The sequence below is a fragment of the Scyliorhinus torazame genome, chromosome 12 (assembly GCF_047496885.1).
Source record: "Scyliorhinus torazame isolate Kashiwa2021f chromosome 12, sScyTor2.1, whole genome shotgun sequence".
In the NCBI taxonomy this organism is placed as follows: Eukaryota; Metazoa; Chordata; class Chondrichthyes; order Carcharhiniformes; family Scyliorhinidae; genus Scyliorhinus; species Scyliorhinus torazame.
Window position 1 is genome coordinate 25,137,144 of NC_092718.1, and position 24,300 is coordinate 25,161,443.

General features: G+C 48.2%; 1 long non-coding RNA gene and 1 pseudogene across 1 annotated transcript in view; one reads left to right on the forward strand and one right to left on the reverse strand.

Moving 5' to 3' along the window:
* LOC140387452 (uncharacterized) overlaps positions 1-24,300 on the forward strand; it is a 52,816-nt gene that overhangs the window by 25,377 nt on the left and 3,139 nt on the right. The window lies entirely within an intron of this gene.
* LOC140387449 (UDP-glucuronosyltransferase 2C1 pseudogene) lies at positions 7,813-23,518 on the reverse strand (annotated as a pseudogene).

Sequence of the window (24,300 nt, forward strand, 5' to 3'; positions counted from 1 at the left end):
GCCACTCAAGTGGATAGAGCTGTGAAGAAGGCCTATGGTGTGCTCGCGTTCATTAACAGAGGGATTGAATTTAAGAGCCGTGAGGTGGTGATGCAGTTGTACAAAACTTTGGTAAGGCCACATTTGGAGTACTGTGTACAGTTCTGGTCGCCTCATTTTAGGAAGGATGTGGAAGCTTTGGAAAAGGTGCAAAGAAGATTTACCAGGATGTTGCCTGGAATGGAGAGTAGGTCTTACGAGGAAAGGTTGAGGGTGCTAGGCCTTTTCTCATTAGAACGGAGAAGGATGAGGGGCGACTTGATAGAGGTTTATAAGATGATCAGGGGAATAGATAGAGTAGACAGTCAGAGACTTTTTCCCCGGGTGGAACAAACCAGTATAAATTTAAGGTGAAAGGTGGAAGATATAGGAGGGATATCAGAGGTAGGTTCTTTACCCAGAGAGTAGTGGGGGTATGGAATGCACTGCCTGTGGAAGTAGTTGAGTCGGAAACATTAGGGACCTTCAAGCAGCTATTGGATAGGTACATGGATTACGGTAAAATGATATAGTGTAGATTTATTTGTTCTTAAGGGCAGCACGGTAGCATTGTGGATAGCACAATTGCTTCACAGCTCCAGGGTCCCAGGTTCGATTCCGGCTTGGGTCACTGTCTGTGCGGAGTCTGCACGTCCTCCCCGTGTCTGCGTGGGTTTCCTCCGGGTGCTCCTGTTTCCTGCCACAGTCCAAAGATGTGCGGGTTAGGTGAATTGGCCAATGATAAATTGCCCTTAATGTCCAAATTGCCCTTGGTATTGGCTGGAGGTGTTGAGTTTGGGTAGGGTGTTCTTTCCAAGAGCCGGTGCAGACTCAAAGGGCCGAATGGCCTCCTTCTGCACTGTAAATTCAATGATAATCTATGATTAATCTAGGACAAAGGTTCGGCACAACATCGTGGGCCGAAGGGCCTGTTCTGTTATGTATTTTCTATGTTCTATGTTCTATGTTAAGAGGCCACGCATCTGACTGTAATAAAGCCACAGTTGTACCCAACTTTAGTCTTTGTGCAATTGATCGTGCATCAGTCATGAATTGTTTTTTTGTTTTTTTGTACCTTTTATGTGTGAAAGCAACCATTTCTTCGTGGTTTGGCTCTTCAACACAATAATAATGTTTCTCAGGAGTTCCTTCAGCACTCTTAGTTCAAGAGGGTTCCACGGCTGGAAAAGTTTGGCAAACCCTGTTTTAAGTGATAGGAACAGGACAAGGCCATTTCGCCCCTCATGCCTGTTCTGCCATTTTGTGACATCATAACCTATCTCCATACAACCAACTTTACCCAATATCCCTTCATGAATTTGAATAATAAAAGACTCTCTATTGTAAACTTCTCTTTAATAATTGACCCAACATCATCTACCATCAGTGGGGCAGAGTTTCAAATTTCGCCTCGACGTACCCGATCTGTTCCCATTGTTGTGAACAGAATTTCTGTGTTCCTTTTTACTGCCAATGATCTGTAAATTGCTATGTGACAGGTCTGCGTTTTCTTGCTCTCAGGATGAGTGTCCCATTCAAAATAAATTCCATCAGCAAACCTTTTGTGAAATTCAAAATAAACAAGTTTATTTAATGTTACAGAATTTGCTCAGATTTTAAAATGCAACGTCTCACTCTTTTGTCCTACACACTCACACACAAACACATGAGGATTAAATGCAGATGCAACAATATGTTTGCCACTTGGAATTTTTTCAGTCTTTTTTGTGGCAGGCCTGTAGTTTCTTAGATGAAGGCAATGCTATAAAGCTGAGTGGAAAGTCTGATAAAGCAAAAGAATCTCAATGAACTGCAAGGTTTCTGATAGTGGAGTTCCCAGAGGTTGATTCTCAGGTGAACTGAAATTTGGACAAGTTCGGGGGGGTCTTCCTCAAACTTTAAATGTATTGCTTTTTATTATGTCATGTGAATGTCCCTTTAAGAAAAGTGTGCTTTATCAAATGGCTGCAGTGATGTCATTGTGTGGGTGGAGCTGGGCTCTCCTCTGCTTTTTACTTTCGTTTTGTGCTGAAAGCTGTTTTGGCTCAGTTGGGGAGCTGCATTCAAACCAAGCAGATGTGTGTATTGATCTCTCTCTCTGCAATCTAAATAATGTCTCCAGATCACTTGATGATTTCAAAGTAATACCTGTTTCTGTAAGGAATGCAAACCTACTCTCTTTGTTAAAAAAGGGGGTTTTGATTATGGATGTTGTTTGGAAAGTTATTAAGGGTTATCTATAGAGTACAGTATCTTTTGGGGTTTATCAGGGTTGGTAGTGAAGAAACTGTTTACTGTGTGTTTATAAAATGTTAACTGGATTCATAGAATAAACATTGTTTTTGTTTTAAAATACTTTTGGTTCTCTGTTGCATCACACCTGTAAAGTGGGCCCTTGTGCTCCCCATAAACAAAATCTATTCAAAGTTGTGGGTCAGATGAACTCCATGATATACTTTGGTGTTCGCTAAACCCTGGCCCATAAATAATTACAGTGGCTGTTTGGATGACTTGCAGCTGGTTCGATGACTTTCAGTAGAATGCACTCCCTTCCCGTCTGCAAACAACCGCTGTTGGTTTCAAAGCAGCAACCAAAATGGTTTCTTTTTCCTGTGACTGCCACAAGTTCAAAGTTCATTTGTTCAACCCTTTTTAATTATTTTCTTTATCTTCGGGCTTCTTGTGAATGGGAGTGAGGATCCACAGAGATGAAAAGGAAGACACGTGAAAAGAAAGTGCACACAGATATGTGATTCTCAGCCAAGATGACAGTACCGTGTACAGACTAATAAGGGACCATATTCAGGTAACAAATTTTACAACTTAGAACCATGTTCTGATCTTAAAACACAGGCTCATGACTGAGGGAAAACATTTGACCAAGCACGACTTTAAGCAAGGTTCGCTTTCCTGAAAGTTGCACCTTAATCTTATTTGACACGATTATAAATTTCCTTAGAATTAAAGAGGGCTGTCTTTCAGGGGAAATTAAGCAGCCAAAACCAAATTTGGACTATTGATCAAGGGAACCTCATTACAATTAACAGACCACCCTATACCATTGCCTCAGTATTTACAGTTGAAAATGAAGATAACTTGCCAAAAGTCCTGAAAAAAGTAATAATTGATGGAGGACAGGGACTGAATACAATTAACGTAAATACAGCGCCAGTAACTAGGAAACTAATGGAAATAAAGGTTGACATATCTTTAGGAACTGACGGTTTCCATCCAAAGGTGTTAAAGGAAGTAAGGGAGCACATGATAGATGCCAAACTATAACCTTTCAGAGTTCACTAGATACAGAAGTTGTCCCTCTGGATTGGAAAATTGCACACGTCACTCCACTGCTTCAGGAGGGTAAAAGGAGGAACTCAGGGAATTACATCTGTTGTGAGGAAATTTCTGGAGTCTATAATCAGGAATAGGGTAACTGAACGCCTCAAAAAATTTTGGTGAATTAGGGAGAGCCAGCATGGATTTATGAAGGGAAGGTAAGGTCTGACAAATCTCATTGAATATTTTGATGAGGTGACTGAGGTAGTGGACAGAGGAATATCTATGGACGTTTTTCATCTGGGCTTCCAGGAGGCATTTGATAAAGTCCCACATAAGGGACTATTAACTGAGGTGGAAACCCACAGAGTTGAGGACAAATTCTTGACATGGTGAGGAAATCGATTAAGTGGCAGGCGACAGAGTGTGGGGATAATGGGTAAGTACTCTAATTGGCAGGAAGTGGCTCGTGGTGCATCACGGGAATCTATTTTGGGGCTTCAATTACTCACATTATTCATTAACGACTTGGATGATGACATAGAAACACATATATCCAAATTTGCTGATGATACAAATGTAGGTGACATTGTAGACAGTGTAGATCAAAGCATAAAATTGCAAGGAGTTATTGACAGACTAGGTGAATGGGCAAGATTGTGGCAGATGCATTTCAATGCAAGCAAGTGTGAGGTTATCCATTTTGGACCAAAAAAGGAGAGGGCAGGGTACTTTCTAAATGGGAATAGGTTAAGTACAGTGGAAGTCCAAATAGAATGGGTGGTTCAGATGAGTAGACCTTTAAAATGCCACAAACAAGTGCAGAAAATAATCAGAAAGGCTGATGGAATGCTGGCCTTTATATTTAGAGGATTGGAGTATAAAGACAGGGGGGTTGTACAGCAATTATACAACACTCTGGTTAGACCCCATTTGGAGCACTGTGAGCAGCTCTGGGCACCACATTGTAGGAAGGATATATTGGCCTTGGTGAGAGTGTAAAGTAGGTTTACAAAAATGATACCTGGACTACAGGTTTACATTTTGAGGAGAAATTACATAAATTAGGTCTGTTTTCACTAGAATTTAGAAGGCTGGACTTCTGGTGACGACATGTAGAAAGCAGTTGGCCACGAGATGATTCTCGCCAAAGAACTTTATTTGAGCCTTTTTGCCCAATTTTCGGAGGAGATTCAGGGTGCATCCTGGTCCGTATGAGGTGTTGAGTATCCCACCTCAAAGGAATGTCCAATAAATAAAAAACTAGGCAGCGGAAAAATAAAGAATTGTCGTCAGACTCTCGGAGGCTTCACGAGTTTTGTCTGTTAAGAAAATGGCGGAGGCTCCTGCGTTGGCCACTCCAATAACCGCTGAGATGCTTACAGGCATCTAGATGGGGAAACTTAAGAAACTACAGTGGAATGTCTCTGAGGACCACGAGAGAGCAATTTAGGAAGTGATGTCCACTCATCGAACGGCCTTGGCAAAAATGGATGAAGTGGGAAAGGCGCAGGGCGCAGTGCCAAAGGAGGTGGAGGTGGTCCTTTGAAGGCAAAGTGAACAGATCACCTCCCTGGAATTGCAGATGGCTCGGGTGGCCGGTGACAACAAGACGCTCAGGGCCAAGGTGAACAATTTAGAAAACCGCTCCAGAAGGCAGAACATGAGGGTTGTTGGGTTGCCGGAGGGCTTGGAGCGTCTGAATCTAACCAAGTACATGTCGCAAATATTTGGGAAGGTGGTGGGGCAGGGGGAAATGGCACCCCCTCCCAGAGCTGGTTTGGGACACAGATCGTTGAGGCGGAGGCCCCGTGCTGGTGAGCCACTGCATGCGATCATCGTGTGCTTTCAGAGTTATTAGGAGAACGAAAGGGCCCTGCATTTGGCAAAAGATTATCGAGATTCCAGATGGGAGGCCTATGTTGTAAGGATCTACCAGGATGTTGGAGTGGAGCTGGTGAAGAAGCGTTCAGCATTCAACAAGGCCAAAGCTGCATTTTATAGGAACAATGTTCAATTTGGCGTGGTTTACCCTGCATGCCTCCCAGGGACTTACGAATTGATGCACGATCAATTGCACAAAGACTAAAGTTGGGTACAACTGTGGCTTTATTACAGTCAGATGCGTGGCCTCCTGCTGCAGCTGGCGAAATGGCAGGGCACTGGAGGTCATGCATATTTATACAGTTCTCCGTGGGCAGAGCCAGCCGGCAGGAGCTACCGGCGAACCTGTAGTGCAGGTCCTACCTTACATCTCCTATTACAGTGGTTCACCTCACAAATTTACTTTGAGGCTTCGGAGGAGGAGGCAGAGGCGTTTGTGTAGAAACATGGACTGGGATCAAGATAATTGTCAATTATTTTGGTCGAGAGTTGTCTGTCTGGGATGGGAATGTGAGTTTTGAGACTTGGTGGGGTGTTTATTGGGGGTTTGGGAGTTTTGTACTTGGATTTTAACTGAGGGATCTATGGGATGGGCGCTGTTCTTGTTTCTATTTTTTCTGGAACAATTAAAGTTGGATTTAGGCGGGCGTGCTGGTTGGCGTGACGGTTTTTTTCTTCTGTTTTATCACTCTGTGTGGGGGCCGTCCTGCTCGCTGTGTAGTTAGTGAACGGGAGCAGAAGAATGGGGCTATCTGCAGCTCACATTGTGGGATTAAGATTTTTGTTTTAGTTTTGGTTGGGTGTGGGAGGGAGAGGGGGAGGGTAAGAGTTTTTGTTTGCCTTGTTGCTATTTGCTGGGCTATTTGGGTGTGGTATTGATGGGAGGTGGGGGGGAGGGTTAGTTCTCTGATGGTGGCTTTATACTTTTATTTCTCTGTTTTGATGGAGGATTTGGTGGCTATCTTGGGTGGGCCTGGTGCCCACTCTCTTCGAGTAGTTGCTGGACTGCCCCACTGGGTAGGCATGGCTGACTCTGGGTCGGGCGGGGGCGGGCTAGACGACCCCCTATTCAGCTGGTAACCTGGAATGTGAGGAGATTGAATGTCCCGGTAAAAAGTCCTAAGATGTTTGCGCACCTTCGGACTTAGAATGCTGATGTGGTGCTGTTGCAGGAGAACCACTAGTGGTTTGTAGATCAGACAATGTTACGAAAGAGCTGGTTGGGGAAGTATTTCAATCGCAATTTGACAGTAGGGCCCAGGGGCCAAGATTTTGATTAATAAGAGAGTATCTTTTTTGGCGGCTAAGATTTTAAAAGACCTGAACAGGAGGCATGTAATGGTCAGTGGGTCATTGGCTGGTATCCTGGTAGTCTTAGTTAATATATATGCACTGAACTGGGATGATACAGCTTTTGTCAAAAAGTTGCTGGCTACTATTCCTGATCTGGACTCACACCAGCTAATTCTGAGTGGGGAACTTTCATTGTGTCCTGGACCCTGGGATCAAGGCCTAAGTCATTTAGATGTGAAACTACATCTGGAGTACTTTGCAGTACTGCTCTCCTTACTGAAGGATGTAAATGCATTGGAAGCAGTTCGCAGAATGTTTACTAGACGAACACCAGGAAGGGGTGGGTTGTTTTATGAGTAAAGGTTGGACAGGCTAGGCTTGTACCACTGGAGTTTAGAAGAGGAAGAGGCAACTTGATTGAAACATATGAGATCCTCAGGAATCTCAACTGGGTGGATGTCTAGCAGACGTTTCCTCTTGTGGGAGAATCTGGGGATCATTGCTTAAAAATTAATGATCACCCATTTCAAATAGTGATCAAGAGAATATTTTTCTCTCAGAGGGACATGATTCTCTGGAATTTTCTTCCTCAAAAGATGGTGGAAGAAGAATCTTTGATTAATTTTAAGGTAGAGGCAGACAGATGCTTGATAAGCAAGTGGGTGAAAGGTGTTCGGGGGTAGACAGGGATGTGGGGTTGGGCTTACGAGCAGATCAGCCACGATCTTGTTGAATGGCAGATCAGGCTTGAGGGGCCGGCTGCCGGGACGGAGGATGCCGCTGCCGGTGGGGGCGAGCTCCCCCAGAAAACGGGTGCGGCGGGACGGAGAATCCTGCCCCACATGTTCTAATTTGGAATGAGTTTGAACGCAGAGCAACAGCGTTCTACCATCATCTGCAATCAAATGGTAAAAGATGCTCGAAAGAATTAAGAGTGTCAAAGTTGTTCAATTCAATCAGTAACCTGCATTGAAAAATACAAGGAAATTAATTGCTTCAATAATACCTGAATTTATTAAGCTCTGTTTATTTTGGCCAAAAGCCCTTCCCATTATACTGTACATGTTTGAGAACACCCACCAGGTCCCCATCAATTCTTAATTAATTTTACTCTCAGATTCTATACTTGTCACCCACCTACCCCCAAATCCCAGGGCTTAAACCTTCCCCCACACCACCCAGACGAAGGGCCCAAGCCCTCTCCTTCCCTATTTCCCCCACCTTCAATCTCCCCAACTCCAGTATCAAGGTCTAAACCACCACCTCCACCCCCCCTATCCCTACCAAAAAACACCTCAGTCTCAGCATCTAAATCTTCCCCCCTCCTCCCCCACCCCACATTCCAGTCTCAGGATCTAAAATATGACATCCCCCAACCCCCTCCAGTCTTCAAACTCTTACCCCTCTCTCTCCCTCCAGTCTCCGTGTCTGTGTGGCGGGGAGGGGGTGGATAAAGAGGTGTGAGGGAGGTGGGAGTGGGCAGTGGGGTAGCGTTATGTTGTATACAAGTTATACATTACAAAGAGGAACATAAAATAACCTTCTTGAAACATATGTTAAAACAGAGTCTGCTTCTTCTAAAGTTAATCTAAAGTTAAGATATTTGAAGTTGTCGATATTCAAAAATATTTAAAACTCTGCTGAACTATGTCTGCTTTTGTGCGTAATTGGTATCAAATGAGAGCTAATGGAGTCTGTTGCAAGCAGGTGATGTTAAAATCTGAGGGTAGGCTCTCCAATCATATTCCCATTCCTCCTTAAAGTCCATTTTTGTCTGCCAATCCATGAAAAAAACCTCTTCCTGAGTCACTTACAACGGCATTTTCAAATTCCCAACTCTATTTGGCCCTCGATTTGCTCTGATATTTTTGCAGATGGGGTAGTTAGTAAAGAATATTTCCTTTTGATTAAGATTTCAAATTAGAGGTAGGATATCCAGGGTAAATAATTCAAAGCCCTTTTCCCAGCAAAAGCAAATACCTTACTGAATTTTTTGCTTTTTCTTTCGAGCAAAGTTACAAAGTTTTTTCAACAGTAGAACTGTCAGTACTGTAACCATTAGTAACGCAGATAACAGGAGGATAATCACATCCACACAATAGTAAACATACCAGGGGAGTCGGTAAGATTCTGAGCGTAAATGTGCTGCACCTTTGTGACGTGCAACATACTCAATCCAGAAAATGGCTCTCTCCATTGGAGACTCTGGTTGATCCCTGTGGAGAGCAGAGAGTTTCTGCATGTTATCCCGATAGGATGTGTTGTTTATGACTTCGTTAAGTGCCTGCAAAAGATCGCTTGACTGCATGGCTGCGACATTAATCACTTTTGCTGCACCTCGGGTTTCAAGTTTAAATAGATTATCAAACTGGTCAAAAAGCAGAGGGATGCCAACTACTGGCACCCCATGATAGATGGCTTCATAAACTCCATTGGTGCCACCATGAGCAACAAAGGCTCGTATCTTGGGGTGCCCCAGGAGGTCATTCTGGGGGATCCATTTTGCTAGTAGCGTATTATTTCCTAAATTGGGAGGGATCTTTCCATCGTGTCTCCAAATAACTTTCTGAGGTACTTGAGCAAAGGCCTCTGCTATTTTCATTGTAATTTGCATTGGCAAAGAGCTGATAATGGTCCCCAGTGACATCACAATAATCCCATGTTCTCCTGAGGATTGGACAAACTCTTCAAACTCTGCTGCTAGAGGTTTGGATGGTTTACACTGGAATCCCCCAATGTAAACAATGTTTGGCATGGTGGGTCTCGGGAATTCAAATATAAAATCTACCCTCACCAGCCACACATCTGCCCTCAGGAGAATCATCTCAATATCTGTATCTGGGCCCAGATAGCGATGGCAGACTTCAGTGTAAATGGGGTGTATCATAAATTTTGAACTGGATGTTTGAAAAAGATTCAGAATGATATTTTGAGTTCTTTGAAGAAAACTCATTTTATCTGTCAATCGTGAGCCAGGGATTGGGACGTAGGAAGGAGGCGATGGTGCGAGGGGAAAATGAGCTTCTCCACTACTGAGCCATCGAACATTATACACTAAAGGGAGTTTGAAAGAATAAGCAAGAATTGAACCAATAGGAAAAATAGGATCAGTAAGTAGTAAGTCAAAATGTGCATTTTCAATTTGCTTCAATAAACTTTTGTTTTCATAAATTGCAATAATTAACTCTTGAGTCCTAGTGTGACGGGAGTGCATAAAATGCACCATTTCAAAATAGAACTTAGCCCATGGCATCCAACCATTCTGGAAGGCATCTAGTGCTTTTCCAACCAAACGTTGCACAATATCTTCAGTTGTATTTTCCCCAGCGGATTCTGGCATTTCAACGACAATGGATTGATATAGATCAGGCCTCTCTTTGATGTACCAAGATGGTGAGAAATAAAGCACAGTGATATTGTGTCCATGAAGTTTCAGTTCTTCTATTAGAATTCTCATGTTGACCCAGTGGCTTCCATCAACAGGAACAACCAATATATTAGCCCCCTGTGTAATTGGACAGGACAGGGTAGCGATGATACCAAGAGTGTATGCAACCTGGAACCTGCTTTTCCATGCACGATCCTCCATATTGAGAGCAAAGTGACATCCAGATCCTGTTAGAGAATTGAAGAGAAATATTGGAAACACAACAGAAATTTAAAAACCTATCATAAAACAAAGGAGCAGACTTCGACCTGTGACCCGGCCTGTGAAATTGACCCTATGACCCAGCTCTGTCTTTCAATTAGGTAATGGCTGAATTACCTCAACTACACTTTCCCATAATTCCCTTAGTGCTACGGCTGACAGACCTTCTAAAAATGTTGTACTTTTCAATTAGATTATATTTTAATATTCTGAACTACAGATAATATCAGTCTATTCTGCTCAATTGTTACACATAAGACAATTCTCTTAACCAGGAGTCCAACTAGCGAGGCTTTCTTGCATGTGGTATTATCATATATGAAGGTAATGTAAGGGTTAATGAAATGTGTACAGACAGCCACTGGTGGGAGCAATCCTAGAAGTATATAAGGGATGATGCTGAACTTTGTGGGACAGAAGGTTGGAGTAAGTGGTAGAGCAGGAGCTGCTTAGGATACTGAAGATAGTGAGAGAGCACGAGAGTAGTTTTAAAAAAAATTTAGAATACCCAATTCATTTTTTCCAATGAAGGGGCAATTTAGCGGGGCCAATCCACCTAGCTAGCACATTTTTGGGTTGTGGGGACAAAACCCACGCAAACACGAGGAGAATGTGCAAACTCCACACGGACAGTGACCCAGAGCCGGGATCGAACCTGGGACCTCGGTGCCGTGAGGCCACAATGCCAACCCACTGTGCCACCGCGCTGCCCTAACACGCAAGTAGTTAATGAGTTAGGGAGTTAGATGTTAGATGAGTATAGTTTATGTGTGTTTAATCAACTGTTAGTTTCTTAGGAATAAGTGTCGAATCCAATTGTAGTGTTAAATAAATAATTTTGTGAGTTTACCAGACTCGTTCTCTGATCAACGCTACACATCAAAGCCATCTGGTTGGAGCAAGTCAGAGAAAAACACATTGCACACACTCTAAGGAAAATTAACATACCTTGGGTAGGCAGACTAACTATACAGTTCTTAAGGAATGGTTCCTGCAAAGTCATGAATAGTCTGGTGCAAACACAATGGGCCGAATGGCCTCCTTCTGCACCGTAACACTTCTGTGATACTGTGAGATAATCGCACCAAAGCTTCCTTTTTCCTGTACTGCAACCCCCTTGCAATAAAATGTAACAGACTATTTTCCTTCCTAATCACTGGTTGTTCCTGCATGTTAACATTGTTGTTGTTTGCTAACACAAATCCCCAAGAATTAAAACATTTGCAAGTCTCTCTGCTTTGAAAATATTGTGCTTTTCCAAGCCTGCCAAAATGGATAATTTCATACACATCCGTGAGCATTTCAGATAAAATTATATCTATGCAGGGCATTACTTTAATGAAGTAAGACCTTTGGGCTCAATGACTTCTCATGTGCAACACAATTTTGGATGATGTGGAGATGCCGGCGTTCGTGAGTTGGGCTTCCCCCAAGTAAGAAGTCTCACAAGTTTGGATACCATCAAAGGAGATGAAGATGGATTTGGGGATGATGAGCAGGGAGCAACCATTCCAGGCACAGGTCGGTAAGCAGCAAGCTCTGCAAGTTCATCTATAAAGACCATTTCCAACATATCTGCAGCCTCTACCACTGTGGCACCATCGATTACACACGAGGCGAGACGTAGAGAACTTAATCGAGGCTTTATTGAGCAGACTTGTTCCCCAGCAGCTCAGGTACAGAATGCGGCTGCTGGGAGAACCTGGGTTCTTATACCCCGCCTTTCTGGGTGGAGCCAAGTAGGCGGCAGATCCAATCAGGACCCAGTATCTGTCCACCAATAGCCCCCCGGCATCATGGTGTACTGTATTACCCCTAATACATACCACCATATTCACCCCTTGTTAAAAAGGAACCCAGCGCGGTGGTGGATGGTATGGTGGTAGGGGTTTACCGGGTCGGTATGGTGCCTTAACCATTAACTATGTACAACAATGCCGCTTTTACTGGGCCACTGAATTATTTACATTACTTAAACCGATTCGATGAGCCGAGAGGGTGCACTGGTCGGCCTTTCCGATCGTCTCAGCCCGGGTGGTGGTGGTGCTGGCTCGGGTCCGGCCGACTCTGGGAGCATCGCGCTGTCCATCCCTGTTTACTTACTCCTGGGTGGGCCTGGGAGGAGAACCAATCCCCCCGGGAAGGGGGTGGCTGTGGAGTGCACCGGCGGGAGTGAGGGGGTGGTGATTGGTGTTGGGGGGTGTGTGGGGAGCTCCGGCGGGCGCCAGGTCCCGCAGAGAGACCTTGTCCTGTTGGCCGTCGGGGTACGCCACGTAGGCGTACTGCGGGTTTGCGCGGAGGAGATGTATCTTTTCCACCAGCGGGTCTGATTTGTGCGCCCGCACATGTTTCCGGAGCAGGATGGGTCCCGGGGCTGCCAGCCAGGTCGGAAGTGACGTTCCAGAGGCGGACTTCCTAGGGAAGACAAGGAGGTGCTCGTGAGGTGTTTGGTTAGTGGTGGTGCACAGCAGGGACCGGATAGAGTGAAGGGCATCCGGGAGGACTTCCTGCCAGCGGGAAGTTGGGAGACTCCTAGACCGTAGGGCCAGTAGGACGATCTTCCAGACCGTTCCGTTCTCCCTCTCTACCTGCCCGTTCCCCCGGGGGTTGTAGCTGGTTGTCCTGCTCGAGGCTATGCCCTTGCTGAGCAGGAATTGACGCAGCTCGTCACTCATGAAGGAGGACCCCCTATCGCTATGGATGTAGGCGGGGAAACCGAACAGGGTAAAGATGGTGCAGAGGGCTTCAATGACCGTGGCCGCGGTCATGTCGGGGCAGGGGATGGCGAAGGGGAAACGGGAGTATTCGTCAACGACGTTAGGAAAGTACGTGTTGCGATCGGTGGAGGGGAGGGGGCCTTTGAAATCCAAACTGAGGCGTTCAAAGGGACGGGAAGCCTTTATCAGGTGCGCTCTATCTGGCCTGAAAAAATGCGGTTTGCATTCTGCACAGATTTGGCAGTTCCTGGTGACTGTTCGGACCTCCTCGACGGACTACGGGAGGTTGCGGGCCTTTATGAAGTGGTAGAAATGAGTGACAATCGGGTGGCAGAGGTCCTCGTGGAGGGCTTGGAGATGGTCCACTTGTGCGTTGGCACATGTGCCACGAGATAGGGCATCGGACGGCTCGTTCAGCTTTCCGGGACGGTACAAGATCTCATTATTGTAGGTGGAGACTTCGATCCTCCACCGCAGGATCTTGTCGTTTTTTATCTTGCCCCGCTGTGCATTATCGAACATGAAGGCTACCGACCGTTGGTCAGTGAGGAGAGTGAATCTCCTATCGGCCAGGTAATGCCTCCAATGTCGCACAGCTTCCACTATGGCTTGGGCCTCCTTTTCTACTGAGGAGTGGCGAATTTCTGAAGCGTGGAGGGTCCGGGAGAAAAAGGCCACGGGTCTGCCCGCTTGGTTGAGAGTGGCCGCCAGAGCTACGTTGGATGTGTCGCTCTCGACTTGGAAGGGGAGGGACTCATCGATGGCGCGCATCGTGGCCTTTGCGATATCCGCTTTGATGCGGCTGAAGGCCTGGCGGGCCTCTGTCGACAGGGGAAAAGTAGTGGACTGGATTAGTGGGCGGGCTTTGTCTGCGTATTGGGGAACCCACTGGGCGTAATAAGAAAAGAAGCCCAGGCAGTGTTTCAGGGCTTTGGCACAGTGGGGGAGAGGGAACTCCATGAGGGGCGCATGCATTCAGGGTCGGGGCCTATCACTCTATTACGCACTACGTAGCCCAAGATGGCTAGACGGTCGGTGCTGAACACGCATTTTTCCTTGTTGTAGGTGAGGTTCAGGGCGTTAGCTATCTGGACGAATTTCCGGAGGTTGGCGTCGTGGTCCTGCTCATCGTGGCCGCAGATGGTGACGTTGTTGAGGTACGGGAATGTGGCCCGTAAACCGTGCTGGTCAACCATTCGGCCCATCACCCGTTGGAAGACCTAGACTCCGTTAGCGATCCCGAATGGAACCCTTAAAAAGTGGTATAGCCGCCCGTCTGCTTCGAAGGCAGTGTACTTGCGGTCACCGGGGTGAATGGGGAGCTGGTGGTAGGCGGACTTAAGGTCCACGGTGGAGAAGACCTTGTACTGTGCAATCCAATTGACCATGTCGGATATGTGGGGAAGAGGGTACGTATCTAGCTGCGTGTACCTGTTGATGGTCTGACTGTAGTCTACGACCATCCTCTGCTTCTCCCCGGTCTTCACAACTACCACCTGGGCTCTCCAGGGGCTATTGCTGGCCTGGATTCTGCCTTCCTTCAGCAGCCGCTGGCCTTCGGACCGGATAAATGTCCGGTCCTGGGTGCTGTATCGTCTGCTCCTAATGGCGACGGGCTTGCAATCCGGGGTGAGGTTCACAAACAAGGAAGGCGGTTCAACCTTGAGGGTCGCGAGGCCACAGATAGTCAGTGGGGGTATAGAACCGCCAAATTTGAATGTTAAGCTCTGGAGGTTGCAATGGAAATCCAACCCCAGGAGGGTGGGAAAACAGAGGTGGGGGAGGACATACAGCCGGTAATTTTTGAACTCTCTCCCCTGCACCATTAGGTTTGCGATGCAGAACCCTTTGATTTCAACGGAGTGGGACCTCGCCGCCAGGAAAATATTTTGGGTGCTTGGACGAATTACAAGGGAACAGCATCTTACCGTGTCCGGATGAATAAAACTCTCCGTGCTCCCCGAGTCGATCAAACACGGCGTCTCGTGGCCGTTCACCCGCACCTTCGTCGTTGCTGTCTGGAGCGTCCGGGGCCGCGACTGGTCCAGGGTCACCGATGCCAAACGTGGTTGCTGCATCTGGTCATTGTCTTCAGGCAGCGTGGGGCCGTCCACGCTGGGGTCCTTGCCTGTCAGCCAAGATGGCGGTGTCCATGGATCGCACGCGGTCGGACAAAATGGCCGCTCCCATGGATCGCACGCGGCCGGGGTGGACAAAATGGCCGCTCCCATGGATCGCACGTGGCCCGCGGGTAACAAGATGGTGGCACCCGTCCCCCCATCGTGGCGCCCGGGGTCTAAAATGGCGGTGCCCGTTGGCCGCACATCGGACACTGGGGGTGGTGAGTCCGTGGTCCCGTTTCTTCCCCGGAGATAGTGGCGACCCCCCGGGACTGGCACACCTCTGCGTAGTCCCCGTTTTTGCCGCAGATTTTACAGGTGGTCGAGCGGGCCGGGCAGCGCTGGCGGGGGTGTTTCAGCTGCCCGCAAAAATAGCAGCGGGGCCCCCCCGGGTGGTCTGGGGTTCTGGCCACGCATGCTTGCCGGGGGGTGTGGGGTGCCGGGGGGTCGATCGCGGCGGGGGTCCACGGAGTCCAAGGGGCTGTAGCACGGTCGGGGGCATAGGCGCGGGTGTTTTGGGAGGCCACGTCGAGGGAGGCCGCAAGGGCCCATGCCTCTGTGAGTCCGAGAGAGTCTTTTTCTAAAAGTCTCTGGCGAATTTGCGAGGATGCCAAACCTGCTACGTACGCGTCTCTGATCAGGAGCTCGGTGTGCTCATTCGCCGTTACAGCTGGGCAGTTGCAGTTTCTTCCCAGGATCAGTAGAGCATTGTAGAATTCATCTAGCGATTTCCCGGGGATTTGTCGTTTCATCGTGAGCTGATGGCGTGCATAGACCTGGTTGATGGGCCGAATGTAGGTCTCTTTCAGCAAGGTGATCGCCGCTGGGAAATCTTCCACGTCCTCGATGAGTGAGTAGATTTCGAGACTCACCCTGGAATGTAGGACCTGCATCTTCTGGTCTTCTGTTGGTCTGCCGGGGGCCGTTCAGAGGTACCCCTCAAAGCACGCCAGCCAGTGGTTAAACGCCGATGCTGAGTTAGCTGCTTGGGGGCCGATTCGCAGGCACTCCGGGGCGATCCGGAGCTCCATATTCCTTTTTAAGTCTGCTCAATAAATTGTGGCACCAATAGCCCCTCGGCATCATGGTGTACCGTATTACCCCTAATACATACCACCACAACCACCGAAAAGCAAAAGGAAGCTGATGCAGGGGTACCTCAGTTCTTCCCGCAAGTTAAACACCATCCAGACTTGGAACTATATTGACAGTCCTTCACTATTGCTTGGGCAAAACCTGGATTCATCTTCCAACAGCACCGTGAGTGTATGTACTCCACAAGGCCTGTAGCTGTTCAAGTCAGCAATTCGGCAATGCCTTCCTCAAGTGGACAACAAATTCTGGTCTTAGGCAGTGACACTCACATCCCGTGGACAAATAAAGGAAAGCAAATTTAATTTGCACCACAGTGGCCTTAGGATTACCATCTTATTGCTCTGAGTTTCCTCCAGGTGCACCGGTTTCCTCACACAGTCCAAACATGTGCAGGTGAGGTGGATTGGCCATGCTAAATTGCCCCTTAGTGTCCAAAAGGTTAGGTGGGTTTGCTGGGTTATGGGGTAGGGTGGAGGCGTGGGCTTAAGTCATGTGCTCTTTCCAAGAGCCGGTGCAGACTCGATGGGCCAAATGGCCTCCTTCTGCACTGTAGGAAGTCCATGATTCTATGATAAGAAGAGGCACACAGACTCAAAACATTAACTCTATTTTGTCTCTCCATTGGTCTGCTGGGTATTTCCAGCATTTTCTAATTTTGTTTTGCTCGCGGATTTAAGGGGCTGGATTTCCCGTCCCGCCGCGCCAGATTTCTGGTTCAGCACGCAGGCGGGCTTCTCCGTTTCACCGGCTGGTCAATGTGGTTTCCCATTTGTTGGGCAGCCCCACGCTGTCGGGATACCCTCGGGCTGCCGGCAAAACGGAGCACCGCGAAGGCGGAGAACCCAGCCCAAGGTTTGTCCTCACCAAGTAAGAGCGGAAAGCAGCTGAGCCACTGAAATTGCACTACGCACAGGTTTGGTGGCTAAGATTCCAGCTGACCAGTTGTGATTAACTTTTAGAAAAGACTTTCCTTAGTGATGCCATGGCAGCAAGAGCGTTCCTCGTAGGAAGTCTGGGTATCATAACAAAAGTCAAGGCCTCTGCTGCCTTGATTCCTCCCCAAACCTCTCTGTTCATTCTCTTTGCTGTCGCCATCTGGTGGAAATGGTCAAACAGCAGAGCAGCTGCAGAGTGCTGATAGTTGAAAGTAGCCCCTGACTTCCACTCCCACAGCAGTTTACTGTTGACGCCCAGCCACTGGCCCCCTGCCAAGGGTTCAAAATCAGCCCTCTTGTTTTTCATTGCTCCTCCCTTTTGAACTTTCTCCCAGTAATTCAGATATTCTGTTTGTTGTTGCGTTGATTTCCGACATCCCCAAACAATATCTTGAACCGTTACAGGAATAGGAAAGCCATTTAGTAACTCAAGTCTGTTCCACTGTGCACTGTCCTGCAACTTATCTCCATATAATCCCCGTTGCCTGATATCCCTTAATGCCTTTGATTGAGAAAGGACAATCATAGAAACATCGAAACACAGAAAATAGGAGCAGGTTTGGTGGGCCATTCAGCCCTTCGAACCTACACTGCCATTCAATATGATCGCGCCTAGTCCTCTATCTCAACACCAGACACCCGCATTCTCCCATACCCTTGACAGCTGCAAGTCTATCTATTTCATTCTTAAATATGATGTGGAGATGCCGACGTTGGACTGGGGTGAGCACAGTAAGAAGTCTTACAACACTCGGTTAAAGTCCAACAGGTTTGTTTCGAATCACTAGCTTTTGGAGCACTGCTCCTTCCTCAGGTGAATGAAGAGGTAGGTACCAGAAACATTTATATAGACAAAGTCAAAGATGCAAGACGATACTTTGAATGCGAGTCTTTGCAGGTAATTAAGTATTTATAACTGGAGAGAGGGATAATCACAGGTTAAAGAGGTGTGATTTGTCTCAAGCCAGGACAGTTGGTAGGATTTCGCAGGCCAGATGGTGGGGGGTGAATGTAATGCGACATGAATCCCAGGTCCCGGTTGAGGCCGTACTCATGTGTGCATATATCTCTTTCAATATATTCTGCAACTTGGTCTCTGTAGCCTTCACCATCCTCTGAGTGAAGACGTTTCTCCTCATCTCAGTCCTAAATGGCTTACCTTGTATCCTGAGACTGTGACTCCCTTGTTCTAAATCTACCATCCAGAGCAAACATCATCCTTGCATCCAGTCTGTCCAACCTGTCAGAATGCCCTACATTTGAATTAGATACCCTCTCATTCTTCTAAAGTCCAGGGATTACAGGCCCAGTTGACCCAATCTCTCCTCATACGAATCTGCCAACCCTGGAGTCAGTCCGGTTAACCTTCCCTGCCCGCCTTCTTTGGCAAGTATATCTTTCTTAGGTCAGGAGACCAAAAGGCACACAATACTCCAGCGAATGGCCAGAGAATCCCACCACGGGTGCAGCCTCACCAAGGCCCTATGCAGCTGCAGTAAGACAGCCTTGCTCCTGTACTCAAGTCCTCTTGCAAAGAAGGCCAACATACCAAACAACAAAGAACAAAGAAATGTACAGCACAGGAACAGGCCCTTCGGCCCTCCAAGCCCGTGCTGACCATGCTGCCCGACTAAACTACAATCTTCTACACTTCCTGGGTCCGTATCCTTCTATTCCCATCCTATTCATATATTTGTCAAGATGCCCCTTAAATGTCCCTATCGTCCCTGCTTCCACTACCTCCTCCGGTAGCGAGTTCCAGGTACCCACTACCCTCTGCGTAAAAAACTTGCCTCGTACATCTACTCTAAACCTTGCCTCTCTCACCTTAAACCTATGCCCCCTAGTAATTGACCCCTCTACCCTGGAGAAAAGCCTCTGACTATCCACTCTGTCTATGCCCCTCATAATTTTGTATACCTCTATCAGGTCTCCCCTCAACCTCCTTCGTTCCAGTGAGAACAAACCGAGTTTATTCAACCGCTCCTCATAGCTAATGCCCTCCATACCAGGCAACATTCTGGTAAATCTCTTCTGCACCCTCTCTAAAGCCTCCACATCCTTCTGGTAGTGTGGCGACCAGAATTGAACACTATACTCCAAGTGTGGCCTAACTAAGGTTCGATACAGCTGCAACATGACTTGCCAATTCTTATACTCAATGCCCCGGCCAATGAAGGCAAGCATGCCGTATGCCTTCTTGACTACCTTCTCCACCTGAGTTGCCCCTTTCAATGACCTGTGGACCTGTACTCCTAGATCTCTTTGACTTTCAATACTCTTGAGGGTTCTACCATTCACTGTATATTCCCTACCTGCATTAGACCTTCCAAAATGCATTACCTCACATTTGTCCGGATTAAACTCCATCTGCCATCTCTCCGCCCAAGTCTCCAGACAATCTAAATCCTGCTGTATCCTCCGACAGTCCTCATCGCTATCCGCAATTCCACCAACCTTTGTGTCGTCTGCAAACTTACTAATCAGACCAGTTACATTTTCCTCCAAATCATTTATATATACTACAAAGAGCAAAGGTCCCAGCACTGATCCCTGTGGAACACCACTGGTCACAGCCCTCCAATTAGAAAAGCATCCCTCCATTGCTACTCTCTGCCTTCTATGGCCTAGCCAGTTCTGTATCCACCTTGCCAGCTCACCCCTGATCCCGTGTGACTTCACCTTTTGTACTAGTCTACCATGAGGGACCTTGTCAAAGGCCTTACTGAAGTCCATATAGACAACATCCACTGCCCTACCTGCATCAATCATCTTAGTGACCTCCTCGAAAAACTCTATCAAGTTAGTGAGACACGACCTCCCCTTCACAAAACCGTGCTGCCTCTCGCTAATACGTCCATTTGCTTCCAAATGGGAGTAGATCCTGTCTCGAAGAATTCTCTCCAGTAATTTCCCTACCACTGAAGTAAGGCTCACCGGCCTGTAGTTCCCGGGATTATCCTTGCTACCCTTCTTAAACAGAGGAACAACATTGGCTATTCTCCAGTCCTCCAGGACATCCCCTGAAGAATGTGCCTTCCTCACTACTATCTGAACCTGCTCGCCGATCAATCTCAGCTTTAACATTAATAATTGGCTCTACATCAAATATCATTCGCAGGATTGAGGCGTCCATTGCAGCTGCACAGTGGCACAGTGGTCAGCACTACTTCCTCACAGCTCCAGGGTCCCAGGTTCGATTCCAGCCTTGGGCCACTGTCTGTGTGGGGTTTGTACATTTTCCCCGTGTCTGTGTGGGTTTCCTCCGGGTGCTCCAGTTTCCTCCCACAGTCCAAAGATACGCAGGTTAGGTGGATTGGCCATGCTCAATTGCCCCTTATTATACAAAAGGTTAGGTGGGGAGAGGGTGGGGCATTAGCCTAGATAGGATGCTCTTTTAAAGAGTCGGTGCAAACTTGATGGGTCGAATGGCCTCCTTCTGCACTGTAGTGATTCTATGATCCCCCCGCACCCTCCACACCGTGTTTTGCAGCAGTGGAAACGGCCAGCCATTGGCCAGTCGCCAAACTTCTTCCACCCTTTGTGCACATAATGTTTGAACATCATTTCTAAAAGGCCTGGCTCGAACACTAATGGTTTTCTATCTAGCCGAGACTCAGTGACTCACTGAAATAATTTCTTCTTATCTCTCCTACCTGTTTGCATTAATATGTTGAAAACATTGATCAAATTACCCTGTCACCATCCAAATTCCAGCAAAACAACTTGTTTGTGGAATCTCTCCTCACACTGTAACACTGGGGGTCCTTGGGCGGGATTCTGTGGTCACCGACGCTGAAATCGCGTTCGGCAATTGACCGGAGAATCAACGTTTGCGCTAAAATCGTGTGCGCCGCCGCTTTCGCGATGCTCCGCCCCTCCAAAGACGCATCCTCTAGGAATACGCCGCACGCCGTATCGACGGCCTCAGGACGTTGTCTGAGGCCCTCCTTCCGATGCTCCGCCCCCGACCGGCCGGGTTCCCGACAGCGTGGGTCTCTCGTGCTATTATTTGTCGGGAACTTGGTGTGGCGACTGCAGACAGAGTCCAGCGCCGCCACAGTCGGGGGAGAGCCGATCCGCAGGCAGGGGGGGACTTTGGCAATGACTGGGGGCACTGTTGGGGGTCACGAGCCGGCCAAAGGGGAGGCACTATTTGGCAGGCTGTGTCCGCGCGCGGCCGACGCCATGGTGCAAGGCACTACCGATGCAGGCCGCCGCCATGGGCATGAGCGGCCACGGACCCGGCAATTCTCCGGTTGTATCGGCAGCTAGAGCCGGGTGGTCTACGCTGCCTGCCTGCTAGTCCCCCACCAAACGGAGGATTAATGGCCATTTTGCGCTGAATGTTTGGTCGTAAAACGCCACCGTTCCCACACCGGCATCAGGATATAGCCTGAAAATCTGGTAAATCTATCTCCGCACAGCTTCCAATGCTGGTTTGCCCAGAACTGAACACAGTACGCCGGATTTACTCTAACTAGAGGTTTGTCACTTTGACTTTGCAGTTGCTGCAGCATAACGTCAGCTCTCTTGGGCGGGATTCTCCGCAATCGGCGCGATGTCCGCCGACCGGCGCCAAAAATGGCGCGAATCAGTCCGGCATCGCGCCGCCCCAAAGGTGCGGAATTCTCCGCATCTTGAGGGGCTGAGCCTTCACCTTGAGGGGTTAGGCCCACGCCGGACTGATTTCCGCCCCGCCAGCTGGCGGGAAAGGCCTTTGGTGCCCCGCCAGCTGGCGCGGAAATAACTTTGCCGTGCGGCGCATGAGCGGGAGCGTCAGCGGCCGCTCACGGCATTCCCGCGCATGCGCACTGGAGGGGGTCTCTTCCGCCTCTGCCATAGTGGAGACCATGGAGAAGGCGGAAGGGAAAGAGTGCCCCCACGGCACAGGCCCGCCCATGGATCGGTGGGCCCCGATCGCGGGCCAGGCCACCGTGGGGGCACCCCCGGGGCCAGATCTCCCCGCGCCCCCCCCAGGACCCCGGAGCCCGCCCGCGCCGCCTTGTCCCGCCGGTAAGAGGGGTGGTTTGATTCTCGCCGGCGGGACAGGCATTCCAGCAGCGGGACTTCGGCCCATCGCGGGCCGGAGAATCGCCGGGGGGGGGTCCGCCAACCGGAATTCGGCAACCGGCAGGGGCGGGATTAACGCCAGCCCCCGACGATTCTCCAACCCGGCGGGGGGTCGGAGAATCCCGCCCCTTATATTCCACTTCTCTCAAATTAAAGGACAAAATTCCATTGGCCTTTTTCATTTGTTTTCTGAAGGTGGGATCTACCGGTCGCATGGTCCTGAAAAGCAGCGCGGCATGATGCAATGTGACCGCTGGGTGTCGGGAGATTCCATTTCTGGGATCTACCCGTCTTGGCATGCTCACGAGGTCTAATGCGATCACGCGAGATGTTGCAATGTGAATCCCAACCAGTGAGAGAGCTAGTCTCACTCTAATATGCATTCCTGAGAACTAACCAAGGTGTGGGGTCTAACCCTCTCGCTTTAGAGACCGCGGGCGAGGTTTAATGCTGGTCTCCCAGCAGGTTGGAGGCCCCCAGGTGCTTGTCCGCTGGGCAGTGTGTTACCAAGGTGCCAAGCTGGCATTTTCTGTGTGGTGGTGATCAGGCCGGCTTGGGAGCTCGAGAGTTCGAGATGCCATTTAAAAATGCGGTCCCGATCTCTCGCTGCTCTCAGGAATACCGGCGAGCAGAGCTCCTCAGCGCAGAAAATGGGGCTAAGTGCGGAGTCGTCGGGGAGTTCCCTGATGAGGCCCCCAATCTATCTGGATTAATGTTAAGAGTGCCGGGAAACATCCAGCTAACCTCGCGAGCTGCGGGACTCAGTCCCCATTCGGGGAGATTGCGCCCTGAACCTTTCCATGACATTTTAATAAACTGTGGACTTTAACCCTTCGTCTATTTGAACCTCCACTATTTCATGGTTTTCACCATTTGGAAAGTACGCTGTTTCATCCTTTTTAACTCCAAAGTGGATAACCTCACACTTGTCAATATTGAATACATAACCATCTGTTTAAATCGATTTCCGGCTCTAACAGTCCCCGCCTCGCCAGAGTGACGGCGTTAACCGCGTCCACTCACTTTTCATTTCTAAGCGGTTCCCTTTTTCCCGCCGGCACTGGCACTTTGACATTTTTGGGTCAGATTCCACCTTCATTCTTGATTAAAGCTCTACTCATTTCCCGCCATTTCCCGGATACTGGCTAACTGTTCAATTATTCTCTCATTTCGCAGTCCAACCTTTCAGAACCACGGAGAGACACTTGCAGTTTATCCAATTCAAAGGAGCGGTTCCTGAATCAAGGGAACTTTGGAAGGTTAGATTTCAGACATCTGCAATGCCGGTGTTGAGAAACTCAACGCACTGCTGCATATCTGACCCCCCAGCTCACTATTCGCCACAACTGAAAAATTAGTTTCGACTTGTAATTTATGAAAAAGTTTCATCGAGAAATTATAACCTTTCACTTACTGATAAAGAACAAATGAAGTGTTGTACCAGCTCTTGTATTCCTGGCAGCTGATATTTCAACTGCAGTAAGAGTGTACTTTATTACAACTCGTCAGTCCAAAGTCCAAATGAATTTTTGATTGTGTAATATTAATCCACATGTGATCAACTATTCACCTTTGACGATGATCTTTCTGTGGTCATGCCCCCTATACAATTTCAGATTTTCTTTTCATTTAAATAGCTGTTATGTATTCAAAGTCATCAGCATTTTTAGAATTAACCCATGGATTCTGAATTCCTGAATGGGTTTATTCCATGGAAATATGTAATAAACGTCGGAATATTTGCTCATTGAAAAACTTGTTTCTGTCTCTCTCGGAGACAGTGGGCTGGATTCTCCGTTCCCCCAGCCGCATGTATCCCGGCGACGCGCCGTTTCGCTGGCGGCGGGATGCCCAACTACTGCTGCTTGTCAATGGGATTTCTCATTGAAGCCAACCCACATCGCCGGGAAATCCCCGGACAAGGATGCACTGCCAGCGGGAACAGAGAATTCCAACGGCCGGGGAATTCGGGCCAATAAAAATAGCAAATTGGAAGACTTGAGCTAGCCTGGGGATATGCAAAGGCGATGTAGAGGAGAGGTGGGTGAAAGTTACAATTAGTCTGAACATCAAAATGAGGTTAAGTTTAAAGATAGAGCTGGGATGCGTGTCATGCTTAGCTTAGTCTTGTATTGTACAGTAAGAATTCTCACAACTGAAGAAGGAGCTGCGCTCCGAAAGCTAGTGATTTGAAACAAACCTGATGGACTTTAACCTGGTGTTGTATGACTTCTTACTGT